This window comes from Penaeus japonicus, unplaced genomic scaffold, assembly GCF_977035675.1.
Source record: "Penaeus japonicus unplaced genomic scaffold, GWHDUDI00000001_assembly GWHDUDI00000003, whole genome shotgun sequence".
Classification (NCBI taxonomy): Eukaryota; Metazoa; Arthropoda; class Malacostraca; order Decapoda; family Penaeidae; genus Penaeus; species Penaeus japonicus.
The window spans coordinates 10,989,607-10,996,057 of NW_028234405.1; positions in this window are offsets into that span (position 1 = coordinate 10,989,607).

Consider the following 6,451-nt stretch of genomic DNA (forward strand, 5'->3'; position numbering starts at 1 on the left):
ATTCATATCACTATTTTCATCATTATCGTCTTCATCAATATTGCCTTATCACTAACTTTACTATTATCATTAAAGACAATGTTACTATCATTATTATCATCATTCTTATTGCCATCAACATTGTTATCATCATTAGTTATCATTTTCTTATAATTACTGCCATTATCATTGTTATTGTTATCAATGATATTATCATTAGCATTATCATGATTCTTCATAATTATCGTTATTATAATATCCACCAAGACTTTTGTCATTATTATCATTATTACTATCATCGTTGTTATTGTAATCACCATTATTGTTATCATTATGTTTATTACTATTATGATTAGCATCTATAGTATACCTTTTATCATTGTTATCATCATGATCATTATTGTCATCATTATCATTATTATCACCATTATAACTATTATCATTTTATTGTTTTTATCATTATTATCTTCGGTTCCGTTGCTTGTCCGCCCATGTTTTTTTTCGTTCACCTTTCCTCACTTGACATTATTGCACCGTGTTGCTTCCCCCTTACTTTCTTATATACCTTTTCTTATCTATTTTGCGTACATGGGGTTTTCTGCCATACTGTCAACACGGTAGAGTGTTTTTGCCATTCATTTATACATGTAATATATAAAATAGATATGTATATATCATATATATTATTTATATGTATATATATATATATATATAACATATATAAACATATATATAATAATGTATACCATTATAATCAAAAGTATTCTGATGTACCAAGACTCGCCGTATCCTATTTTCTTTGTTTCATACGGAATAAAAGCCTCCTTTTATCACAATTGTGCAAATAAAGCTTCATAAAAATCTGAACAAATAATATTCCAAAACTCACCAAGAGATATTTTCCACAACAAACACATAAGACATATATAAAACTCACAAGAATTTCCTAAACATTCCACTCATACTTCCAAACAATAAGTATTATAGAATGTTCATAAACACAATAATCAACATTAATTATACTTCCGTACCTCGCTGATTCAATTCCCTCTCTCTTATACATCCGGTCGCGATCTAGTTCCACTGTAAATATGAAAACAATAGTTAGAAAGAATATAAACAAAGATTTGGCAAACACTGAAACTCTCACCAGACGCCAGAGCTCAATAAAAGTACAACCAACGTTTTAATGCCCTTTTCCTTACTCGTATTTGCATTGTGCATTAATATTCCTTCGCCAATTAAGCCCCAAATAAATACGTACTTTAGTAAAAAGGGATTTAAAAGTTTTCAAATGATAATCTGGCTGAGTTTGTCCAAAGGTGATCAACATCAAAACAAAGCGCACTCCCGTTTTCAAAAGTAAATAAATGAGCATCGACTTGCGTAGATGTCCCTTATATTCATTTTCAATACATTTTAAATTTCTAATAATCTAGATAATCCATAATGATACGATTATCCTCATCATTATTATCATAATCATAATCATGATTATGATCACCCTGTTTTCTTCGTAATTGTTATTATCAATATTGTTGTTGGTACTCTTAGCATTACTGTTATCATAGTCAGTATTATCAATATTACCGATATTTTTCTCTCTACAGTTATCATTGTTATTATTTTTGCTATCATTACTGTCATCCTTATCATCTTTGTTATTGATACTATCAGCATAACTGTTATCTTTATCATTGTTATTACCATTGCGGTTGTCATTATCTATACTAGGATCTTTTACGATCATCGTAATCATCCTAATTTGAATCACTGTCATTTTCATTATAAATAATGTCATCAACAGTATCATGATTATTATCACCGTAGTCATTGCTTGCTTTATCATCATTTTATGAAGACTATGGTATGCCTCATTTGCTGTCATTATCATATGGTTCTCGTTATCAAAATCATTAGTATTCGTTTTCATTATTAGCATATTATTAATATCACTATCGTAAATATTATTCTTAACATTAATGTTATTGTTATTGATGATAACTTTATCATGACTGATATTATTTCTATCATCATTAATGTTGCTGTTATCACTATAATCATTATGTCAATGTGTTGTATAATTATTGTTAATTTCTCTATTAGTATTGTAGTATCAATGTATATGCCATAACTACCACAACATTATCATATTTATCATTATTGTTATGATTATCAACCATATTTAATTGTTATTATCGACATTATCTATATCATTAGCACCATCATTAGCACCATCATTGCCAATATAATCCGAGTTAGGACTATAATCATTGTTTTTATTGTTATCATTACATCATGTTTTTTTGTTTTTTTTCTTCATTATGTTTACCATAGGACGTCTCTCAAAGTTTAAATGTTATCGTTTAGATAAAAAAAAATCAAAATGGATCAAAACCATGGAAGAATTATTTGCCTTAGACATTAAGAAATAGGTAAAGGCCCGAAAAATAAGAATGAGGAGAAGAAAACGAATATATACATTATATATATATATATATATATATATATATATATATATATATATTATGATATGTATAATATATAACATACACACACACATATATATATGAATATATATATATATATATATATATATATATATATATATACTTATATAATATAATATATATATTATATATAATATATATGTGTATATATATATATATATATACATATATATATATATATATATATATATATATATATATATATATATATATATAAACACACACACACACACAGGCACACACACACACAAAATAGATTTTATTAGAATTCTTTTTTATGTTTGGTGGAGTTTTCAATAGACAACAAAGGTCAAAATTCAAGTCGCGATAACAGACAGAACAACCGGAATGCGAGAAGGGAAAGTGCGAAGCCGTAGCAGCATTCATAGCTAACAGCCGTCGTCTAGTCTCAATAGATGGCGCCACGTGAAGAATCCGGCGATGTGAGGTTTTATTTGCTCTGAGTAATTTCCTGAACAAAATCACAGCGGAGACTTTGTTCCGGATTGTATTACGGGGAGAGGATTGTTTGTTTGCTTACTCATGGATGTGCATGGATATATATATATGTGTGTGTGTGTGTGTGTATGTGTGTGTGTGTATATAAATATATATATATTATATATATATATATATTATATATATATATATATATATATATTTATATATATATATATATATATATATATATATATATATATAATATATATATGTATATGTGTACGTGTGTGTGTGTGTATATATATATATATTATAAATATATAATATATATATATATATATATATATATATATATATATATATATATATATATATATATATGTACATATACATGTATAAATATATATATGTACATATATATATATGTGTGTACTTATATACATATATATATATATATGTAAATAAATATAGATATATATCATATATATATATATATATATATGCAGACGTAGGCTTCTCTATATTCCAGCATATATATATATATACATGTAGTTTACTCTCAAAATATTGCTATTATAATAACACACATACCCACAATATATATATATATATATATATATATGTATATATATATATATGTATATATATATATATATGTACATATATATAGATAGATAGATAGATAGATAGACATGTAAATATACATATATGTGAATAGATATAAACATATGCATATATATATAAATATATATATATATGTATATATATATATATATATGTATGTTTGTATGTATATGTATATATACTTAAATCATTATAACTTTAGTGTCACTGGGAAGTTCTGGTCTTTGAGGAAAAAACTCACTAACTGGTCGGCCAACTTTAGAGAAAACAAATAGGTAAGGTCTGTGCTTTGGTCATTCCCTAGTATTGTGTTACGATTCATTTTGCAATAGAGGGGAGAGCAATGATTATATATATATATACATATAATTATATATACATTTATATATGTACAATATACACACACACATACACACACACACACACACACAATATAATATATATATATATATATATATATATATAATATATATATATATATATTATATATATATATATGTATATATATATATAATATATATATATATATATATAATATATATATGTATATATATATATATATATATATATATATATATATATATATAATATATATAGTAAATAGAAACATTCAACAAGAAAAATAAAACAAAAAGAGGAACAAAGAGAATTCTAAATAGAATTTCTTACCGGATTTTTCCCATATATTGTACGGAATTGGCTCGAACGGCTCGACCCGACCAAAAACCGATCCAAAAAAACGAAAGGAACTAACGATAGGAATATGCAAAATTCAAAATAATTTATTTATTGAAGTATTGATCACTATTAACATTATCAAATGTCAATAGTAAGTAAATCTATAAGCCTTCGATAGATGTATTCAATCTGATTTTTTAAAATCTATGTGAGAGAAAGAGATAAGCAGAGAGGATTCAAATTGGATTTAGAGGCAAAATAGATGATCAATTGAGCCAGATTTCAATTGTTCGACTTTTTTGTGAATACAACGCGGAGAGGTTTTTCATAAGACGCAAAGACATTTTTTTTTTTTTTTTTTTTTTTTTTTTTTTTTTTTTTTTTTTTTTTTTTTTTTTTTTTTTTTTTTTTTTTTTTTTTTTTTTTTTCTTTAGAGCTTTCTTCTCTTTTTGTTCTTATTCACTTCCAAGAACGATTTGATTTTGTTAACCTCCTCCTTCCCTCATTTATTTTTTTATGATTTGTTTGTTTGTTTTTTCATTTTTTCCTACATTTCTAACCTCTCATGATGATCTAAAGAGAGAGCTCGGAATCTCGCATCTTCAAAATTTATAGGGATATCTATGGCAGAAAAAAATACTATACACAAAATAGATTTATTTGAAAATGAGACAACAGTTTCGAAATCTACCAGATGGATTTCGAAGCTGTTATCTTATTTTCAAATAAATCTAATTTGTGTATAGTGTTTTTTTTTCTGACATATCAACAAGGCAGAGCGTTTTTAGCCATTCAGCAGAGATACCTGTGTTCATACATTCATCTTTAAATTAATCTTTGCCGCCCTCATCTTTCATTGTCTTTGCCAGCCGAAGTCCTTTTAACTATTCCCGGAAATTGCAAAATCTGTTGCGAAGGAATTAATTGCACTTGTATTGAATATTTTCATCATATATAAGGCGTTTTCCGTTTTGTTTATAACCAGTTTCTGTACTTCGTACTTCGGTGATCTTCGGTAGGGTTTTCCGAGGTCCGGGGTCGTGACCTGACGGACGGTAGGTCACCTCGTTTCATGTATACAATAAAGGTAATGTATATATAAGAATGAAACATGTGTAGTAGATAGATTAAAATAAAAAGAATTAAGTGTCGTTAGATCAGCCAACTTTGCGTACCTTTTGTTATACGTGATATCCGAGGTGATTGGCTCTAGCACTTCCTATCATGTCTATGGAAAGTTTTGATTTTGCTTCGGGCATTTAGTGGAATCTTCCTACATCTAAGTATCCCCGTATCAGTACGTTTCAGTAATACATACGTCGCAACGCCTCCTGAACTGTAAACTATGTAGAAATAGGGAGAGTGGTTCGTGAGCTCTCGACTCAAAGTGAATTAAGAATTTTGAAGGAGACTCGAATTAAGGTATATTAGACGCTCGATAAGATAGTGAAGATAATATATGACACCAGACTAAGTCGCGATGAAAAAAAAAATCTCTACGGAAATATGGAACTGTATCCCTCCTAAATGATGATCTACAAATATATAGTACCATTGTACAAGAACCAGTGTACCACTTACGAACACACTCTGTACATACGTGTAGATATGAATAAAAAACACATCTTCATTTCATATAAGAATAGTAAGTAAACCCAGCTATAAAAAGACCATCAAGTATATCCGACACAAATATCCACCTTATCACCCTGTCAACTAACCATCTAACTGACAAGTGCTGCTTAGATAGTGTGTCCGTCCGTGTCCCCGCCGCCGTGTCCCCGAAGCCGTGTCCTTTTCATGGCTTCAGTTCCTCTTCAGGTGCCATTCTCCAAATGCCGCTGCTTGGCTTGTGTTGTGCTTGTTGCCGATTGTGCTTGGGGATGAGACGTGTGATATGTTGCTTAGCCTTTGTTAGATGAAGATGTGTGACTGATATTGATTTCGGTCTCTCTCTCTTTTTCTCTCTTTCTCTCTCTTTCTCTCTCTCTCTCTCTCTCTCTCTCTCTCTCTCTCTCTCTCTCTCTCTATATATATATATATATATATATATATATATATATATATATATATATATATATATATATATATATTTATTTATTTATTTATTCATTTATTTATATATGTGCATGTATGTATGTACGTACTTCATATATCACACGCAATCGTACATAAAAGCGTTGCTACGCTCTCTAAAACATGACGTACATTCACATAAT